At 48.4% G+C, this 22,300-nt stretch overlaps 1 protein-coding gene across 6 annotated transcripts in view; it reads right to left on the bottom strand.

Moving 5' to 3' along the window:
• The window catches only part of Pknox2 (PBX/knotted 1 homeobox 2), a 271,885-nt gene extending 249,893 nt beyond the window's left edge, over positions 1 to 21,992 (bottom strand). For all 6 annotated transcript variants that reach the window (XM_087905723.1, XM_087905722.1, XM_087905725.1 and 3 more), the window contains exon 1: positions 21,885 to 21,992. The gene's annotated coding sequence lies outside the window, so the exon portion shown is untranslated. The remainder of the gene's footprint in view (positions 1 to 21,884) is intronic.
• Positions 21,993 to 22,300: the final 308 nt, after the last annotated feature.

The raw sequence follows: 22,300 nt of genomic DNA, 5'->3' as shown, positions 1-22,300 counted from the left end.
CTCCTGAGTTAACGGAACAGGGGCTTGGGGTGAGGACAAAGTTGCCAGGCCCGTCAGCTTCTCATTACACTGAAAAGCTTCGTTTCCCATCCCCCACCGGAACTCCCTCTTGGAACCTTTCTGAGAGCATCCACTTCACAAGACTCTAGCTCAGCTAGCCTCAGCAACAGCAAAGGAATGAAAACGAGCTGTGGCTGGCAATGGTCGTCACCCCTCCCACGGCTGCAGACCCAGGTCACAGTGAGCTCTCGTCAGTCGCGACTCACAGTGACGATTCTCTTATGGGGGCGAAAGACTCCAAACGTGATCAGGTCTACCAGAATGAGCCGAGGGAGAAGCCCTGCAACCCCAGGAGACAGCCTGGGTGCATCCCACAAAGTTGTCAACAAAGACCACATCTACCTACAAACCAGGAAAGTTAGCAATTACATTGAACTTAGGAACACTCACCAACTGCGTATGTCACCTCATTTCTTAGCATTCATTTCCTCATCGCTCAAGTGGGGGCAGCAATAATAAGGAGTCTGTTTCCAAGGACTGTTTGTTGGAGCAAATGAGGTAATAAAAGTGCCCGCAACATAGTAGGAGCTTAACAAATGTTTAGGTTTCAGTTCGGCTGACATTTTAATAATGTGGTTAGTGCCACCATGAAAGGGATATGTTTTTTAATTAACAGGCATTTTCTCTGAACAAGACTCTAAATCAGAAGAAACCTGTATGTTGGGCAACAAAGGCAATGAGCACACCCACCCCAGGAGGGGCTATCCTCGGCTACAGACAGACACAGCTAACCCCAGACTCAATGATGAGGGACTGAAAGTGTCCCCTCCCCCCAAACAAGGAATCAAACAGGATGGCCACTGTCACCTCTGCTAGCCAACACTGAGTCTGAGTTCTGGTCAGAGCAATCAGATAAGAAAAAGAAATAAAAAGAATCCAAAAATAGGTAGAAAAGACGGAGACAGTTCTATTTTTAGTTGCCGTGACTCTATAGAGAGACAATCCCAGAGAATTCACAAGAAAGTTACTAGAATTAATAAACAAAATCAGCAAGGTTTACAAGACACCAAGGAGAGACACCAGAAGTCCGCCTGTGCTCAGGGATCAGTAGAACTAACATTGTGAAAACGGACATATTGCCAAAAGCAGTTACAGATTCCATACAGTCCCCACCCAAACTCCAACACATTTCTTATATAAATAGAAGACGCAATCCTAAGATGCTCACAAAAATACAAAAGACTACAAATAATCAAAGTAATTCTGAGCAAAACGGGCAATCCTGGAAGCTTCACAACAGTTTTAAAATAAGCTATGTAGCCGTAATGACACAAACAGCAAGGTAGCGGTATAAAAACAGACACACAGAGCAAAGGAATAGAACAGAGGACCAACAAACAAAATTGAACACTTGCAGCTAACTGATTACTGACAAAGATGCAAAATGAAAATAATAAAAAGCAAACATATGTTAGGGAAAAGATAGCCTCGTCAACAAATGGTTCTGGGGAAGCTGGATATCCCATGTAGAAGACTGAAACTAAATCCCTACTTCTTACTCTTTACAAAAATCAATTAAAAAAATAGATCAAAACTTCAAGGATAGAGCTGAAATTTTAGATCTATTAGAGGAAGCATTTCAGGATCTATGTATATATCATATATATCATATACATATGCAGCAGTTTTTGAAAAGGGCTCCAGCTGGTCTGCAATGGCAGGAATTGACAAATGGAATTCAATGAAATTAAAAGGTGTTTGCACAATAACAACAAAATAATTATCAGGGTGAAGAGAGCCTACACAATGAGAGAAAAAACTTTTCCAACTGTTCCTCTGATAGGGATTAATATCCAGCATATATAAAGAACTCATAAATGAACAAATTACTCAATTAATAAATGGGTAAATAAACTGGACACTTTTCAAAAGAAGAAGTGTCAATGGTCAATAAATGTATGAAAAATGCAAAAACATTATTCATCAAGGAAATGCAGTCAAAATAATATTGAGAGTACATCTCATCTCAGAATGGCTGTTGTCGAGAACAAAAGTGAGATACTAGTGAAGTTGGTAGAAGGGGGCAAGGGGAAGGGTAGGATGCTTATATAAAATGGGTGGGAACTTACGTTAGTTCAGCCACATAGAAATTAGAGTGGAAGTTTCTCAAAACACTACAAACAGAATGACTATGTGATCCAGATACACCAGGCCTGGATACATGCCTGAAGGAATCAGTGTCAGAATACAATAGAGACACCTACATATCCATGTTACTGTGGCACTATTCACAATAGCTAAGTTGTGAAATCAACCTCTGTGCCTATCAACAGATAAACATATGAAGACTGTATGGTATATATATTTAGCAAAATTTAATTCAGCCATGAATTATGAAAATAATTCATGAATTATGAAAAATGAAATCCTGGCATTTGCAAGTAAATGGATGGAACTGAAGATCTTTGTATTAAGCCACAGATTCAGAAAGACAAAGGTTGCATGTTTTCTCTCATACACAGAATCTAGATCTTTTTTAAAAAACACAAAAAATAGAAGGACTCTCATGGAAAAGGAAAGGAAACAGTGAGAGGAGAGCCTTCTGAGTGAATAATGGATTTGGTTAAAGTATATTACAGACATATATTACAGTCATGATATGCTTGGCAGTGGTGGCACATGCCTTTAATCCCAGCACTAAGGAGGAAGAAACAGGTGGATCTCTGTAAATTCAATGCCAGCCTGATCTACAGAGCAATTTCCAGAACAGCCAGGGCTACACAGAAAGACCCTGTCTCAAAACAAAACAAAACAAAAAACAAAAATCAAAGAAAAAGAAAAAGAAAAGAAAAAAGAAAATGTCATGACACTTGTTTTTGTACAGTCAATATATACTAATCAAAAAGTTCTAATTTCACATAGACATTGGCTGCGTTTCTATGTACTAGCGGTGAACAAGCTAAAAAGAAAATTAAGAAAGCTATTTCATTTAAAATAGAACCTAAAAGAATGAACTACCTAGAAGTAAATTTGAAGAAGGAGGTGAAAGACTTGTACACTAAATACTACAAAACATTGCTGACATAAAAATGACCTTAACTACATGGAAAGATACCCCCCATTCATGGATAAAAAGACTTAGTACTTATTGTTAAAATGCCAATGTCACCCTAAGGTGAATCTACAGAAGGAAATCGCTGTACAAATTCCAAAGTAGGGGTTGGAGAGATGTCTTGGTGGTAAAATGCTTACTGTGCAAGCATGAGGACCTGAGTTCGGATCCCCAGCACTGAAATAAAAGCTAGGCGTAGTGGTGCATTCCTGTAAAGTCAGCCGCGGAAGGCTGAGAGAGGCACATCCCTGCAGGTCACTAATCTAGCCAGCTGGTAAGTGTGAGTTCAGTGAGAGGCCTGCTTTAAAACTCAAGGTTTAGAGGAAGATGTTCTGTGTTAACTTCTGGCCTCCACATGCACACATGTGTGCACATTACAACACACACATACACACACGCACATGAATCTTTTCATTGCTGTTTAAAAACAAAAACTACAACAACTGCTTCTCTGCCTTTTGGTAAAGATCAAGTGTAAACTTCCAACAGGCTTTCAAGTGAAATTACTAAAGGCCCCTAAGAGCCAAAACAATCCTAAATAAAGAAGAACAAGTTTGGAAATCTTATACTTCCAAATTTCAGATTTTACCACTAATTTACAGTAGTCAAAACAGTGTGCTGTTGACATATGGATGTACATGGAGGTTGGTGGAACAGAAGCCAGACTCTAAAAGGAATTCCATAATCCATGGCCAATTGGTGTTTGGCAATAGTGCCAAGTCCATTCAACAGAGCAGTCTCTCCAATAAACGGGGCTGAAGCAGTTAGATATCCATAGCCGAAGAATGAAGTTGGATTCTACATACCATCCCCCTACATACACACAAATTAACTCAAAATGGATCAGTAACCTAGATTTAAGAGTTGAAACTGTAAAACTTTTAGGACTTAGATTGACAACAATTTTCGATAAAATCTAAAAGCAATTAAAATCAAAAGGAAGATACATAAATTAATTCTCATCAAATTTAAAGTTTTCGTATTATCAAGCGATATAAGGGATATTATCAAAAAACAAAAAGACAGCCTACAGAATGGGAGGAAATATTTACAAATCATATATCTGGTAATATATATATATCTTCATATCCACTCTAGATAAAGAACACGTACAACCTGACCACAAAATGCCAAACTTCCCAAGTTTGAAATGGGCAAAGACTTGAACAAATATTTCCCCAATATAACAAAATGGTCAATAAGCACCCAGAGAGGCACTCAGCACGCATGGGGTGGGGGTGCACATGACTCAAATCAGCCACAACGAGACACTGCTGTACCCACTGGAGGAACTTAAAGTAATGAGTATTGGCAAAGATGTGGAAAGACTAGAATCCTCACGCAGGGCAAGCTACAGTCTAAAGTGGCACAGCTACTGTGGGGGAATGTTTTGGGGTTTTGTTTCCTAAAAAGTTAAACACAGAAGTGCCTTAAATATGGCCCAGCAACCCCACTCCTAAATATAGACCTGAAAGAAGTGAAAATGGAGACTTTAACAAAAACATGCACCCCAGAGTCCATTATAGCATCTTTCACAGAAGATAAAAGCAACCCAGGTGTCTGTAAACAGATAAATGGGCAAATGAGAGATGGTTTATACACACAATGGAATATAATTCATCCATAAAGAAGGATTGAAGTTGAGATACGTGACACAGCACAGATGAACAAAAACATCATGCTGAGTGAAACGCTAGATACAAAAGGGAAGATGCATTATGATTTCACTTCTGTGAAGCTGTCTAGAGCAGCCAAATTTATAGAGACAGGAATCAGATTTGAAGTTACCAGTAGTTAGGACTGGGCATGGAAGTCAGTGACAAAACTCACGCAAATGGAGTGACCATGGGCTGAGGAAGGGCAGACTGTGAAGTCATTGTTGCAATGATTAATGTCACTGTGTTGCACAATTAAAATTATTAAAATGGAAAATGTCATGCTAAAATTGCCATTTTGCATATATTTAAAGTATATATTTTACAGCAAGAAAGAAAATATGGGAAAGGCTAATGACTTAATTTTGCATGAGATGTCATGGAACCCAAAAAGTCAAGTCAAATAACAGAACGCTTTCCAGTTCAAACTGGTAAATGTAAAAGGGTGCTGCCTTTGCAACACTACTCCAGTAGTTCTCAACCTCCCTAAAGCTGCAGCCCTTTAATGTAGTTCCTCATGTGCTGACCCAAGTCATAAAAGTTTTTTTGCTGCTATTTCATAACTGTAATTTTGCTACTGTTATGAGTTGCAATGTAAATATCTATGTTTTCCGATGACCCCCATTGGAAAGCAACCCACAGGTTGAGAACTGCTGCTCTACAGACTAAAACAGCATACTAAGATATTGTTCTAAACGCAGGAGCCTGAGAAATGAACAAAGCCCGAAAAGAAGGCCCAGAGATGGCTGCATCGTGATGGCGTGTGCTTTTACTTGTGGCACTTAGGAGGCATAGGCAGGCAGCTTTCTGTGAGTTATAAGCCATTCAGGGCCACCTTTTCTTGAAGAAGAAGAAGGAGGAGGGAGGGGAAGAGGAGGAGGAGGAGGAGGAGGAGGAGGAGGAGAAGGAGGAGAAGGAGAAGGAGAAGGAGAAGGAGAAGGAGAAGGAGAAGAAGAAGAAGAAGAAGAAGAAGAAGAAGAAGAAGAAGAAGAACGACGACGACGACGACGACGACGACGACGACGACGACGACGACGAAGAAGAAGAAGAAGAAGATTTGATGTGAGACCAGGAGGGAGGAATGAAGCTGGAACCAATGTCTCCTGAGCACATCTCACCTCCTACTGGGGAGAGGTGACCCACAAATAGGCCAAAATGGCAGCAGTGGTGGTCTGTGAATTTAACATATATCACCAGTGGCATACGAGAGTCACCTGTCAGGAAACTGCTTGGTTGCACACACAGCCACCATGAGCTGTGTTCCTTGGAACTTGAAGGACCTCTCCAGACTGTGAGTCTAGCACCTGGGAGATCCAGAGTGCTGGCTGCCATTGGAGCCTAAGTGAATCAGGTCCTCCCCAGACCTCAAGTCCTCACCCCAGGGAACCTAACTGAGACTAGATCGCCCCTCCCCAACTGTCCCCTACAAGCTCAGTGGATTCCAATAGCAAGGAACCCTGCTATCTTCCAGAAAGCCAAAGGGAAAAATTCCCACTTAAGGCCCCAGGAGTCCCTGTGGCAGGGGCAATAATACCTGCTTAGATCTGTCCCTCTCCTCTCCTTTCCTCTCCTCTCCTCTCCTCTCCTCTCCTCTCCTCTGTTCTCCTCTTCCTCTCCTCTTCTCTCCTCTCCTCTGTTCTCCTCTTCCTCTCCTCCCCCCCCCCTCTCTCCACAAAAAATTTAAGTGTTTAAATTTCCCTAGTTCCTGCCCTTCTGTAAGGCCAGGTCACATCCAGGAAGCAGGACAAAGGCCGTAGAGAAGTTAGAAGTTGCATCCTCACTCTGAGCTCTCTGACAATGAGGGTGTTACTTCTGCCTGCGTCAGCCCCCACATTGTGAGCCAAAGCAATATTCCTGTCGTTCAACCTATTACATGTAACATTCAGCAGGTGCCAGGCATTCAACTACCCCGGGGCATGCGTATTCCTAAACAGCACCATGGTACAATTATCTATCACTGCCCGCATTTGTATAGTGAGGAAGGACCCAGACTTGTGAGTTAAGGCACTTGGCCAAAGTCAAGCTGACCATATACATAGGCAGGGACTGGAATGCTGATCTATTTTCTTCCACTGACTTCTGCAGTCACCAGAAGGTGAAATCTGAGAAGAGGGCAATGAACCCCCAATCCCTTGCCATCACTTCATCCTGACAACCAATCAGGTGACCAACCAACTTTGGCCAATGATGCCAAGGCAGACCGAGACATCATTCTCTGTGGGCTGACAGAAGACACTGATGGTTCATTCATTTTACTTCATGGTACTAGGAAGCTAAGCATGTCAGTGCTGGTTACCAACAGCAGCCATTCCCAGCATTACCAAAGATGGCTCCCAAGTATCTCACAGGAAACATAAGCGGTGGCACCAGAGCCTCTGGGATGAAGCAACGGCCTGTGAGGCCATGAGGTGACATGACTGGGGAGGAGAATCAAGGAAGCCTGGCAGAGCAGACCCTCTCTCCCAGGAGCTGCAAAGGCAATGCGTTGTGAGGAGAGTCCACAGCAAAGTCTGTGAGCCTTGTGCTCATGAGCTCTGTGATGCTCGGCCTTTCAGAAGCTCTTTAGCCTCTCTGGACCTCACTTTGCTCAGCTGTTAAATGAGAGAGTTGCTCAAAGACTAGAGATTTAGTGCCTCTTCCAGTTCTGATACGTCATGAGTTCATTTCAGAACATAGTTTAAAAAATAAAAACCCTTGAACCCTAATACAAAAAACCAGTTCCATCCATCCATCCATCTATCTATCCATCTATCCATCCACCCATAAACATTGCTTGAAATTTTACTACAGCTATGTACTCTTCTGGATTCCAGCAGAAAGGAGAAAGAGAGAGAGAGACAGAAAGAGAGAGACAGAGAGAGAGAGAGAGAGAGAGAGAGAGAGAGAGAGAGAGAGACAGAGAGAGAGATTAAAAAACTGCTAAGTGCTGTGGAGAAAAACAAAGATGCAAGGCTGGGGCGCAGTTCAATGACTGGAGCAACTGTGTTGCATGGATATAGCCCTGGTTTTGTCCCCCAGCACTGTATAAACCAGGCATGGTGATGCAGGCCCTGAGTTCCGGCACCGAGGAGATGCATAGAGATCAGAAGTCAGTTCAAGATACTGAGTTTGGGGTTTAAGGGCATGCCAGGGAATGGAAGAAGGAGATCCCTGTTTGGTTAGAGTCTTTAGGGAAGATTATGTTATAGAACGGCATTTGGGTGCAAGTCTAGCAAAAGCATAGTGTCGACCACACAGGTATATAGGGGAAGGGTGTTCAGGCTGCTGGAACAGCATGCACAAGGGCCCTGAGGCAGGAGCATGTGTGACTTGTTCCAGCTGCAACAAAGACCGAGGAGGTTAAGGTAGACAAGAGACAGAGGAGGCAGGGACATGAGTGCGAGGGAGGGAGACCGAGGCAGGACACAGAAGTCAAGCCTTTGCCTTCCATTCAGTTATGAAGCTTGAGCCTGCTGTGCTTCTCATAAATGGCACTGCTTGTACGCGTGAAGGCCGAATATTTGGTGCACGTGTTCACTGCGAGCCCCCTCCTTCCACTGTGGACCAGCAAGCCAACTGTAGATTTTGCTGGATTGATTCCATCTGGAAAGATAAACCCAGATAGTAGACACTGTCGCCATCCCTGCCCAGGCCGGTGCCAGTGCTGAGCTGGGTCACTACTTCAAATCCTCAGACTGGACTCTGCTACCTCTCCTGAAGCTGCCAAGATCTCCCCCATCACCCCCACCCCTTTGATCTTCCTAACCTGTCTCTTCCCAACCCCCAGCTGCTTTCCACCCCTTCCTCCTTCCCCAGGGTCTTTGGACCCACTGTCCCCTGACTAAAACACAACCCCCATCCATCTTTACTGTCATATTCCATTTCCCTGTGGGTCCCCATGCCTTATGGCATCTTTCTGGTCACTAACCCCATCCTTGAGAGGCTCCAGAAACTCAGTTACACTTAGAGTCTTGTGTTTGTGTGGGGTTTCTGTTGGTTTTGGTTGGTTGACTGGTTTGGGCTTTTTGTTATTTTAAGACAATGACTCACGGAACCTAAGCTGACCTTGAACTCCTGAGTCTTCATTGCCCAAATTCTGAAATTGAAGGACTGAGCTGCCATTCCCCGTTCCCCAGTTCACTCTTTCTCCCCCTCCCTTCTTTCTTCCCTCCCTCCCTCCCTCCCTCCCTCCCTCCTTCCCTCCCCACCTCACTCCCTTCCCTCCCTTCTCTCTCTCTCCTCTCTCTCTCTCTCTCTCTCTCTCTCTCTCTCTCTCTCTCTCTCTCTTCCCATCTTCTATTTTAAGCCAGGGTCTCTCAGTGGGCCTGGATCTCACTGTTTCAGCTAGTCTGGTTGGCCAGTGAGCCCCAAAGAGCTGCCTGTCTCTGCCCGCTCTGTGATGAAGTTACAGATGTGCCACCACATCTGGTGTGATGGTTTGAATGAGAAGGGCCCCCATAGGCTCATATATTTGAATGCTTTACTTGGTCCTTGGTGGAACTGTTGAGGAAGGCTTAGGAGGTGTGTCACTGGGAGCAGGCTTTGAGGTTTCAAAAGACTCACACTATTCCAAGTGGCTCTTTCTGCCTCCAACTTGTGTCTCAAGATGTGAGTTCTCAGTCACTCTCTCTTTGACACTATTCCCGCCTGCCTGCTCCCTGCCATGCTCCCTGCCATGCTGCTCATAGATTCTGGAACCATGAACTCCAAATTAAACCTATCATTTTATAAGTTGCCACGGTCATGGGGTCTTATCACAACGACAGAAAAGTAACTGAAAAACATAGCTTTTTAACATCGGGACACAGACTACATCGATTGATGCTGACCTCTCTAGCCCAGGTACTAAGACACCACTAGGAATACACTCTAGGTACCCAAAAATATCTGGAGAGTAATTACATGAAATCATGAAAGAATGAAGGTATGCCCAGGAACAGTGGGAACAGAAGAGGCACAAAAATGGGGTGCTATGGGTATTACTAAAACTGAGAATGAAGCACGGATGGGGCTAGTGAGTCCTTGCCTTGTGCCATTTCATGACTGTTGATGATGCCTGAGTTGAGAATTACTGTCACATCTCACTGGACAGAGGACAGAGGCTCAGGGGTAAGCAGGTTTCCCCAGCTACAGCACCAGTGTCTGTGGTCTGCTCTCCCCAGTTCCAAGTTCTGCAGTCAGCAGAAGAAGTAAGTACAGCCCTTTTGTGGCTGGTGTGGAGGGGGGTGGGCCAGGGTCTCTGCTGCCACTTCACAGTGGCTGTCCATGAAATCAGACTGGATCTGAGTATGACAACTTTGGATACCCAGTGTGCTCGGGATCCAACTGAGGCTGTAGCAAGAATGGGGGTGGTGCCTGCATTGCGCAAAGGCAGCTTCTCACGGGCCTTGGAGGGGCTAATGCTTTAGAAAATCAGGCATCCACACTACCTTGCCTGTGATGCTGCTGAGACAGGACTCAGGCAGGAGCAGAGGCCTCAGTACACTTCTGGCAGAGGGGGCTGTCTCTCACCTTGCTTTTGTCTCCATCTAGGAGGGGAAAAGAGCCACAGCAGGAAGGTGCAGGGAGAGAGACCTCAGTAGAGAAACAGCCTAAGGCCAGACCAGAGTGTCTAGAATTCTGGCCCTAAGCCTCCCCTAGCTCTCTGCAACTCCTCCTTCATGCCTGACTCCACCCTGCAAGGCCCTCAGAGTAGGCTGAGCTTTGCCTGTGTTCCAGCAACTTCCTGGACTTTTGTGACTCTCTTTATGGTTTTGATTTTCCTACAGAGCCTAAATGTCTTCCTCTCCAGAAAGCCTTGTGAATAATGTCTTCCTCTCCAGAAAGCCTTGTGAATGAGAAGCCCAGCTCTAGTTCACGGCTGTGCACTCCATACCTGAGCAAGGTGCGCAGTAAAAATCTACCAAATAAACTATGCCAGCTGGGAAGAAACTGAGGCCCGTTTCCGGCTGAGGGACCTGGCGGAGTACACAGAGCATGTTTAAGGAGAGAGTGCAGGCACTTAGTAGGCATACAGTTCTGCCCGGGTGACTCTGAGCTGGTCTGAAAAACTTCCAGGTGCTCTGAAATCCCCAAGGGGACCATTCATGTGCCAGTAGTAGGGCGGCCGTGAAAAGCCATTCTGCCAGCTTTCAATCACGTCAACACGGTTGTCATCACTCTGCGAGCCGGCACGAGAGGGAGCATGTACTTGTGTGTGTGTATGTTCTGCTTTAAACTAATAAGAAACATAGTCTGTGCCAACCAGTTTTCCCCCCTCCCCATATTATATGGAAGGAACTGTGTAGGCGCTGTTACTATGTTTATACAGTATGTATAACACATTCACATACGTTAACTTTCATGATCTTCCCCACAGCCTTGTGGGGAAGGATCATCAACCACTAGTTGACTGACAAGGAAAACGAAGCCAGCTTTCACCGTCACACAGGGAGCACATGGCTGGGCCAGCAGCTCCAGCCTAGGTTGTTGGCTTCTTCACTATCTGCATCCATCACTTTCCTATCTATCACTCTTATCCTATCCCAGCCAGAGCTGGAGAACTTACCCTACACCCTGCACTGTGCATGAGAATCCTGTGAGCATGCCATGCTGGGTACTCTAGAGCTCACTGCACAGTATGCAAATGAGGTGCCCAGTACCTCACCCTACAATGTGGTACTGTGAGCACACCACCCTGGGTGGGAAAGGAGATAGAGGAACCCAGCTTTATGCCCCACAGCTTCTGACCACAAGCAGCAAAACTAACTGGGCCCAGACACTGGAGACGAATCATGTACAATCTGCTGGGTCTTGGACCAGTTCCCCAGTTTGCTCTAAATTTCACATTCCTTCTTGGGTCTCTGGTGATAACTCAATGAAGGAGTACTCCCAGGCAGGGGCTGGGCACTCACTGGGAATGAGCTCCATTGATCTGGGGAAGCTGCGCTCTTCCAACACTGACAGGGGCCAAGCCAGGGAGGAGCCGCCAGAAGTGTCCCCTCCACACTGCTTGGAATCACAGGAGCAGCAGCCTCCAGCTCCCACACCACCTAATTCTCACACCTGCCTCTGTATGTCTTCCCCAAGGCTGGAGAGCTCAGCAGGACCTTCCATAGGTGCTCTCCCAACCCCTTATAGCCAAACAAGTGCATGCCTTCCCATCTTCTACCAAACTGAAGGTGGCCAGACCCACAAACTGAATGTCCTTGGGCATCTCACAATCATCAACAAAAAGCGTGGTGCTTGATGGGCCAGTGAACATAGTACAGCCTGGGTAATCAACAACATCCTCATCCTCATTTAATAGCAGACCTACAAAAACCTGGAAGACTATCTATTCAACTTCCTTTTCCTGCAAAAGGATTGTGCTCACACCCCGAGAGTCTAAGAGACTGTGGAGTCACATGCTTGCTCCCAGTTAGTGTGTTAATCTGGTTGGGGAAGTGAGGCCCACACAGCTCACTGCTGTGTCTCCATGGAGAGTGGGCTCAGGCCACATCTGTTAAGTGACCAGTGGTGCCTCAGGGAGGACACAGAAGTGAAAATAAGCCATTATCATGCATCCTAAGCCCACAGCGTGATTCTGGGGCTTTGTCTCTCCCAACTCTTGGGCTTGGAGCTACAGTCAGAATGCAGGAGAAGGCAGGAGCAGCTTCCAGAGGGAAGAAAGCCTGGGGATCTCAGACCAGGGCAGAAAGAGTCATGCTCAACAGCACTAGAGAAAGCATGGGGACAGCTTTCCGCCCTGTGCTCTGCACACTGGACCAGCATGGAAAGGAGGAAACCCGCACCTAGCAAGGAATTAGACCCCATTATGAGCCGGCTAGCTGCCCTTCAACTTCTCTCAGGACTGATGTCTGTCAGGCGGGTCACCTGAGGATCTAGTGCTGAGCCCAGGGCTTTTTCTTTACACACACACACACTCCCTAGCCGGCTTTGCCTTTAGCCTAACCCTGCCTGGCCTGAGGGTTTATGGAAGTTTTTTAAAAAATTCTATCTTCTAGGTTTTTGCTTCCACGACAGCCAATAACTCTCCTCAGTATTTGTGAGAAAAAAAGACTGGTGATGGGGGAGGTGAATTGAGCTGGTTTTCTGTTTTTAAAAAAATTCTCAGGAGAAACACAGGTAAAGCCTGGCAAAGCCCTGCAGGAACTCAGAAAAGGGCTGAGTCCCCGCCAAGGAAGAGGACAAAGGCACTCAGAGAGACCTGGGCTATCTTAAAGGATGTCCCATCACAGCTAGGCTACCACAGCTCCAGTCTCTCCTGTCTGTAAGATGACTTAATGGTATCCTTTGGCCTGCTTCAGAAAGATCAGAGGATCAAATGGGTATGTATTTTCTTTTTTCTTCCTTCCTTGCTTTCTTTCCTTCTTTCTTTCGTTCCTTCTTCCTTCGTTCCTCTTTCTCTCTCCTTTCTCTCTCTGTTTTTATCCATTTACTCTATGTGCATTCGTGCTTTGCCTACTTGTATGACTATGTGAGGGTGACAGATCTTGGAGTTACAGGGAGTCGTGATCTACCATGTGGGTGCTGGGAAATTAATCTAGGTCCTCTGGAAGAGCAGTCAGTGCTCTCAACCTCTGAACCATCTCTCCTGCCCAGGGAATGTATTTTATTTTTACTTTTTTCCCCTTTTCTTTCTTTCTTTCTTTTTTTGTTTTGTTTTTGTTTTTGTTTTTTCTGAGACAGGGTTTTTCTGTGTAGCTTTGAAGCCTGTCCTAGAACTTGCTCGGTAGACCAGTCTGGCCTTGAATTCACAGAGATCACCCTGTCTCTGCCTTAGTGATAGGATTAAAGGCACGCACCACCACTGCCCCGCCGGGAATGTATTTTCTGAAAGAGGAAAGCACCATTGACAGCAAGCAATGTGCCACCACTGCAAGTCTTCCCTAGAGTTTCCACAGTCCTCCTATGCCTGGCAGTCATAGTACCATCTTTACCCTATGCATAAGAACACTGAGGCTCAGAGGGGTTAAAGGATGTACCCAAGGACACACAATTTAGTGGCAGTAGAATCAGAGTCAGACTCTAGATGCAAATATCAATACCAGTGTCTCTTCTCCTAGTTCGTTGCCTTCTCAGCAGAAGAAGGAACTGTGGCTTCTAATGATGGCGCTTCACAATGAAAATGCTACTCCCATGGGTCCCAGGAAGGCCACTGGGAGCATCAGCTCCAACCCTCTGTGCACAGGGCCCTTGGTTCCCCAGGGACTGTGTTTCTCTGGTTGTTGTGTTTTGTCAGGATTCTTCACTGGGGTTTGTGCTGGGGTAGCTGTCTCAGCAATCTCCCGTTCATGAAGCGATCCACATGGGAGGAAACTTAGTCAGGAAACTTGGAGCTGAAGGAGACACTCAGCGCCAGTCAAAGCCCCTGGTTGGTTGCCTGACAGTATTAACATTCAGAGACGGAAAGCCACCTGCCAAATGTCACACAGTCGGTCACCAGCAGGGTCTAAAGTGGAGTCCGCTGCCTGCGGCCCCTGTTCTCTGGACCATCCTAACAGGCTGACTGCTCCCTGCAGGATCCAAAGCATGGAAAGGGGGAGGACTGGGCCTAGGGTCTCTGCTTCTTCCCCTTGGGTTCTAAGGAGGGCGTGGACTTCACACACTAACTCATTCAGCAGCACTGCCTTCACTGAGAAGTCTACACCAAAAAGTTGCCTCAGAATCCACCATGTGTAGAAAGAAACCAGCACTTTTGGCCACCTGTGACAAACAGAAGGACCGAGTAATTCTTTCTAATCCAAGCTGTCCCGCTCCACCCTACCCTCCAGGCACCCTGACAGTCTAGCTGAGAGCCCGGAGCACAGTGACCTGGGGAGTGTCGGGTTTCGCCCCTCCCCCTCCAGCCCTCCCCCACCCAACTGAGGAGAGCTCCTTCTCCGTGTTTGTGTTCTCAGGGAAGGAGCTGGCTGCAGCCACTCTTCCAGGTCCACTCTCCTCTTGCCTCCTCTGGTTAACAACGGTGGGCACCTTTTCTCTCCCATGTCTGTATTCTCTCCCTCCAGGTTATGTGTCTCCCAGACTCCCAGCTGCCCTGGGGGTTGGGCATCTATTTTTCTCTTCAGCCTCCAACCAATCTGCTAAATTCTCAGTGCTGGTCCAAGGGGCCCCATGCCTTGTCCCAGAGAAGAAGAAAAGAAAATTTTTTTTTTAAAGGAGAAAGCTGAAAGGGCCACCTATTGATTCTTGTTCCAAAAAGCTGTGGAGAGTGTGGAGAAAGCCAGATTTGCAGGGCTCTTCTGTGACTGGCATAGTCCTGGGCAATACACGCGGGCTCTCCTCCGCCTTACCAGTTGTGTCCTTATCCCCCGGGTTACAGGTGAGGAAACAGAGCCAGCAATCTGGAGCAAGCCTCTAGACCCATACAAGTAAACACAGAGTGAGACTCTAAATGCACCATCTGTACTGGGGGGCTGGGTCCTTGCCTCTGTAGGGCCCTCAGGCCAGGATCCAGTGGTCTGTCTTTGTCTCGTCAAGGCCTAGGACTGCTCCAGGCACACCAATGGCACTGTAAGTTCTGAGCAAGGCAGGACAAGCGTTCGTGATGCCCAATATGTGGACAGCTAGCTACCTGTTCTCTCTATCCACCCAAATCAGACCAAGTACATGAAGGCTTCTCCAAAGGCCAAGTGAAGAACAGCTGGGTTCCCAAACCTGAGAGCGGGGCATACACTAAACACAGGGACTAGTTATTCATGAAGTGGGGGGATTGAAAGACTGGCTTGGTACTCTGTGACTTACACCTTCGGTGACCCCCCCTTCCTGGCCCATCTACATCTGCCCCTCTCCCAGCACAACCTCCCTCTTTGTTCCCCTAAAATGAGCTGGACAGAAACTGGCCACAGTCCTACTAGGCAGAGAACAGCTACACCACCCCCCTCCTGTACCCCTTCAACACTGTCTGAAGCCTCCAGAGTCTGCCCGGGGCCCCAGGGCCAGCTGTTTTTCTCCACATTCCAGCCAAAAATAATATGAGAACCAGGCTGTTCGGTGGAGACTTAATCTAATCTTCATTGCTTCAGTTTTAAAATATCCTGCCTGGTTTAGGGTTTCTTCTTACACATGGGGGTGTGTTTTTAGTGAGATAGGTCTTAACGGCCGACGCTTCTTCTTGTAATTAGAGACCCAGGCAGGCAAGGAAGACCTAGGGATAGGTGTCCAAGCCAAACATATCCCCCATTTGCATCAAGCGCTTTCCAAGTTCCATGCAGCACTATGAGCTGGGGTGTCCCAGGGTTTGGTGTTTCCTCGTGCCTAATGGTTCTAGAAGAGTTCTGGGAGAAGGGCCCAGCTGTCTAACTATGCCAGCTTCTGCCTCTATCTTCAGTCTCACCCACCCCACTTCTCACCCCTAATCAAAATGGAGACCAGAATGGGACCTGCAACCTGCCCAGGTGGAAAGGGTTTGTGTGCAGGCAGAAAGGCTTACCCAAAAGGAATCCCCAGCAGAGAAGGGGAGATTTAAAGAGAAACACTCATTATGCTAGAGCCTGTATCGGTGCTCCAGTATCAGCGTGAGGGAGTTACAGTGCTCACTGGGTTTCAAACTCCTGCGCTGAAGCTGAAGGCATCTATAGCAAGCCCAGCTTTTGAAGAGGTGACGGTGTAACTTCTGGGACTTTCTCACCTAGCATCTGCTTTGATCTGCCAGAGTGGAGATTGTTAAGTGAGCTTCCAGGCTATGGCTCCTTCCAGATCAGCACCCATCCTTCCCTCACACCCCAGAAGGAACAGATATCACAAGCCATCAGGACTGGGCCCTTATTGCCCTGTTGTATGAAAAAAGCAGAGACTGTATTTCTGGTAAATCAGATTCTGTGTCCATTGGAGGCACAAAGGATATTCCAGGGAACCGCTGGAGAAGAGCCAGGCTGATTTCCTCAGTCCAGCCTTGACAGCCGCTCTTGGCGAAGTGCGCCGTATATGAACTCACAACAGATTTCAGATGCAAAGATGTAAAGTTAGGCAGAAGTTGCACCCTTTCGCAGAAGTCTAGAAACATTGTGAAGACAAGTTCTGGAGCCAGGCAAGAGCGGAAGTGCCTGGAGAAGACTATGACCTTGCTGCTAGGAAGCCTCTGTGGCTATCTTCTCTATTCTTCACAGCAAACCCTGGACCTGCCCCATGCTCACCCTTCTTCATTCATTGCAACCTACCAAGGGACAGCACGTGCTGCATTCCACTCGACAGATGAAGAAACCAAAGCCTGGCAGCTGGGGGACCCGCTGGAGCCACAGAGCCAGGCCCTCAAATTCCAGCCCAAATACTAGCTCAGCATGCTGACCTGCCAGCCTTGGTTATTATCCTCTGCTTCCATCACGTCTTCCTCCCTCCCCACCAGGTATTAGATTTAATTAAATTAGCAGAGCCCCATTGCAACCATCCTGGGCATGCTGTCTGGATAGAACCCAGGGAGTGCAGCTCCTCCCTCTAAATTCTGCTTCTCAATATAATTCAATTTTCAATAAGTCATAGGTTTCCTATGAAGGGTCTCACACAAAGCGTGGTGTATTGGTTAGATTCAAGGCTCATGGAGACTAATGACGATTTCATTTTCCATATCACTTCTTCTGCCTTTCCTGGGTGGCCCCCTTTCCACCATCTCCATCCTGGAATCTGTATTTTATTTGATCCAGACACTTCGCCTCACAGACTGTCACCTCTAGCAATTGCATCACAAGTTTATATGTGTGTGTGTGTGTGTGTGTTTGTGTGTATACATATATACATATATATGTGTGTATGTGTTTGTGTGTATACATATATACACACATATATATTACAGTGTGGCAGCTCCAGTGAAACATAGCAGAGAATAAAGAAAAATTCATAATAGCACCATTTACTTGCCTCCAATTAAATTTTTGAAATGTGCTCCATACTAAATAAATCAGGACCAAAAGTCCAAAATTGGAGACTGCACTTCTGAAAAGGTGGGGTGGCCATGTAAATAAATACCAAGGAATTTTTGCAACATGCTGGAAGCCTATAAATTTTATTGGTTGTTTCTTTAATAAAAAACAATTTCAATTGCTAACAACATGGTATTATTAAGCTTCTAACGTTTAAAAATCTAATTTGTCTTAACTCTGTGGTGGTTTATATTGCCCGATGAGTTCAGGAAGGGCAAGGTAATCAGGTTGATCGCGCCGGTTCAGTTCCTAAATGGAGCTAATAGAGACCCTTTTAACGGCCAGCCTTCTGCTTCTTAGGCATGCCTTGGTCTCTAATGAGTTACAGCCCAGGGTTGAAGATGGACATGGCAGAGAAATATAACACACACTCCCGTGCACCTATAAACTTTAAGGCCAAGAGAGAGGAAGTATGTTTCCAGTTAACTTAGAACACCATGAATTTAGGATTCTGCACTCACAAGACAGGAGTTCTCCTTATTTCATCACTAACTTACTTCAAATGTGTTTATGCAATTTATTGCTACTGAACTTCCAGGCAACTGGTGTAGAGTTAATGAAACCCAGCTTGGAGAAGCTCTGAGCTTTGAACAACTAACCACAGTTTAAATGGTTATGACATGCGGTCAAAGCCACAGGCAGGCCCCACTACAGTTTCTGTGTTAGTCAAAATCCTTGTCATCTCACCTTTTGTGCCAAATAGATTGAAAGGCGGGGATGGGGGTGGGGGGAAGGAAAGAAAAAAAAAACACACTGAAAAACAGCCTGCCTTGTTCTTCCTCGGGTTTCCCAGCGTTTTAAACCCATCTATCTTACTGAACGGCAAGGCGAGGCCCCTCCCCCAGGGTCCAAGTAAATGTTTTAGTAACAGTCTGAATTGGTAATCCTGTTGAAATCCTGAATTCCAGGTTGGGTTGAGTTAAGCAGTGTGGGAGGGGGCGATCAGGGAGCCACTGAACAACCTTCTAAAGGTAGCCTCTGAAGGATGTACAGACGAAACTGGACAGGCGAGAAGTTAACTCATCTTTCTGAATTACGTGGACACTGACTTTTATTAATCCTCATTGTCACATGGTGTCCTCCCCCCGAGGTCTGTTCATGTGGGAACCCCAGCAAGCTCCCTCTTTCTAAATGGGCCCATTTTGGAAGAGTAAAGGGGAGGTACTGGGTTTGTCGCTGCCGCACAATAAAAAGACCCTTTTGAAAGCAGCACTTTCATTAACTTAAAGCAATCTATAGACTTAAAAGCACAGAGCAGTAAACTCCTAGAAAGGATCATAAAACAGCCAGTCTCGAGTTGGGTACACTTCGCTGCGATTTGCACGAGGCATTTTACTGTGGTCGTTGCTAGGCCCATCTCCAGTAACCCCCTGGCCCTCATTCCCTGCAGCTCCTCTTTCTCTAGGCTTTCATGCCTTTCGCTCTCACAAAAGGGAGGCGGTGACCGGGGAGTCTCGGTAGGGTCAGCGCTCCCTCCCCCGCTCAGCTCTCGGCTGGAGAGGAGCGCGCAGGAATTCCAAGTCTGGATAACAACAGCTCCGCCGCGGTAGCTGTCGCCGCGCCCCGGGCCCGCGGTGGCCATTCGTGGGTTCTGCGGCTTCAGTGCCCCAAAGGGCTGACTGGCTTTCTCAATTCAGGGTGCAAGCGTGCATGGAGAAAATCAACCCCCAACACACACACACACACACACACACACACACACACACACACACACCTCCATCACTCAACCAACTCTTTATCTAAAAGACCAGAGTGTAACCCCCACAACCCTCCCCCTCCCAGCTCTTCCCCTCTGCAGGACCTCTCCACACTCCACTCACTCACTGTTTGAGCTAGACCCAAACCTTGAGAAGGCAGTTTGAGTGTGAGATATGATCCCGCAAACGAGAAACACCCCTACACACCACACACACACACACACACACACACACACACACACACGCATACATTTGCACTAAGGTCCTGGGGCCTCAGGAAGGTCAGAAGGCAGAGTGAGAGGGCAAAGGAGCCAGAGCTTGGGATAACACCCTGTTTCTTTTGAACACTATCATTTCACAGATTTGGGTGTGTGTGTTGGGGGTGGGGGTGGGGGTTGTCGTTGAAATCTGCTTTAGCTTGTTAACTTGGATTTTACCAGGCGATGAGCATTTGAATTCCAAAAAGTCAACATCCTGGAGAAGTCCCAAGAAAACGTGTTAGGGTAAGGAACCCCGAACTTCCTCCCGCCCCTAGCGCAGAACCTTGCACCGATGGGCCGGCCTGTGCGCTTCTCCGACATTGCGGAGGATGAAGCAAGCACCGCTTGGGGATGAACAGGCGGCAAGTCGGATCAGGGCTCCCGAGTTCGGAAGAATCTTTCCCTCGGCGTCAGCCACGACTCCACAAGCCCCAGTGGCACCTCGCTACAAGCGGCCCCCTTGTCCACGTCGCCGGCAGCTGTCCCAGCGGACCACCAGCAACCACCTCGCCACGCTGCGGCCGCAGAGTGGCTGCGCCTGCAGGGTCAGGTCCTCGGATCCACTCCGAGCTGGGAGAGACTACCTGATTACATCGCACGGAATCCTAGATTTCCTTCTCCTAAGACCCTGCCCTGAGTGCCTCAAATCCTCTCCTCCTCAAAACTGGCTTGAGGGGGGCGGGAAGCAACAGACATTCGGGGTTCGTTCACCACGGCTGGGATCAACTACTTTTCTTGCCTGTATTTAAGCTTATCCTCCCTCACGTTGTCAGGACCCATACGCGCGGTTCTCCCCAGATTCCAATAGCCTGAACCCCAATAACGAGTCTTGATCCTGTGTTTCGGTCCTAAAAAACGTCACCCACTCAGGAGTCAGATGTAGCTGGGAGCCCAGCGCCTACCTCCGGCCCTCTTTTGCCGGCGTGTAAACTACACAGCGACCCTTCCGTTCCAATTCTGAAAACAACCTTGGATCCTATAACCCAAACTCTAGCCTGCTCCAAAGCCCAGCCCTCCTTTTGGGGCTGATCCGCATCCCCCTCCCAATCCCAACCCGGGTCTCCCGCCCGCGCGGGAACCCTAGCTGCCCTGTGAAGGACTCTCCAGAAAGCTCGGCCCACTGCGCTCGTTTCTTCCTCGGCTCGGGAGCCCAGCAGATCTCCCTAGCCTAACTGGAAAGAAACAGAAACTTCACGTGGCACATTCAGGACCCTGACCCATCCCCTTCGGCTTTCTGCTCCTGGTCGATTTCCGTGCTCACCCCCCTTTTACGAATTCATCTTCTAGTTCTTCTCTAGGATCCATAATCCTCACCTCCCCGCCCCAAAGACCCAACAATACGCAGAAAGCCAAGGACCCTACAAATTTTCTCTCTACTCCCGGCTAGAGTCCCCAGATCGTCGCCCCTCGGGTCCTGGTTTCTCTGACCCCCCACGCATGTTCCCCGGTCCCCTCTACTGATACTTCTGCAAACCTCCACTCTCCCTGCCTTCCCGGGCCTCGCAGGACGCGGCCGCCGCCGCTTGACTCCAGCCATCCGGCTGGTCCAGACAAGGGCTGCTCCCGCTTCCAGCCACTTGAAGGCAGCTCCTGGCTAGTGACACCGAGTAAGTGCCAGCCACCGGACTCCTAGAGCCCGAGAAAGGAGAAGCAGAAGCCGGCCCGCAGTTCCCAGCCTAGCCCCGCCGAGCGCCCAGCCAGGAGCCGCCGGCGCCGCGACTCGGGCGGACGCGCTCGTCCCTAGGCTCTAGTCCCGGGAAGCTCCGGGCGCACGGCTCCCAGCCCGCCCGTTCCAGGCTCTCGGGCCACTGCACTCTGAGTCCGCCGCCCGGCTGCTCTCACCCGCAGACAATGCGCGCCCGGCCCCGGGCCAGAGCGGAGCGGAGCGGGGCGAGGCGGCGGCTGCGGAGCTGTGCACCGACCGGGTCCCGGAGCGGGTGGGCCCCGCGCTTCTCGCCGCCTCCTCGCCCGGCCTCGCCTCCCCTCGCGCCGCTTCGCTCCGCTCTCTCCCGGCGCTTCCCCAGCTTCTCTCTGCACGCTCCCGCCGTTCCTCTCTGCTCCCTGCCTCCCTCCTCCCTGCTGCCTCCCTCTCTCCTCCCTGCTGCCTCCCTCTCTCCCTCTCTCCTCCTTGCCCTGTCGCAATGAATAATACTCTGGCTTGGGGACTGGAATAAAACACACGCGCTCTGAGGCAGCCGCCCGCAGCAGCAGCCGCCGCCGCCGCTGCGCCGCCGCCGCCGCCGCCTGCAAAAGCGTCTCTGACATGGAAATGAATGACAGCTTACCTGATGCCAATCTTCATCAGACTGACACCGGCGTGACAACACAGCCTATACTTCCCAGCACTGCTCGGGACGTCAGCGGCACAGGGACCCGCCCCCCGGACTCCCCCCCCCCCCCAGTCCCCGCGCGCGCACACCTCCCCTCTCCCCACTCCCCCTTTCTCACCCCCCCATCGCCCCCACCCACTCCCAGTCCCGTCCTTCCCAGGCGAGGAGCTGCTAGAGTGTCTCCCTCTACTGGAGGATAGGCTCAGACAGCAGATGCCGGCCTGCTTGCTGCTGGTGGGAGGCAGCACGCACTGGGGAAGAAACCGCCAGACCTCACTCAGGTTGCCTGGGATAGGCAGCGCAGTGGACCCCAGAAATTCAGGCGCACCCCTACTCCATGTCCTCCTTAGCGATCAAATGGTGCAGAGTTC

Source organism: Myodes glareolus, chromosome 4, assembly GCF_982192425.1.
Source record: "Myodes glareolus chromosome 4, mMyoGla1.1, whole genome shotgun sequence".
Taxonomy (NCBI): Eukaryota; Metazoa; Chordata; class Mammalia; order Rodentia; family Cricetidae; genus Myodes; species Myodes glareolus.
This window is presented reverse-complemented; position numbering and strand designations above follow the sequence as displayed.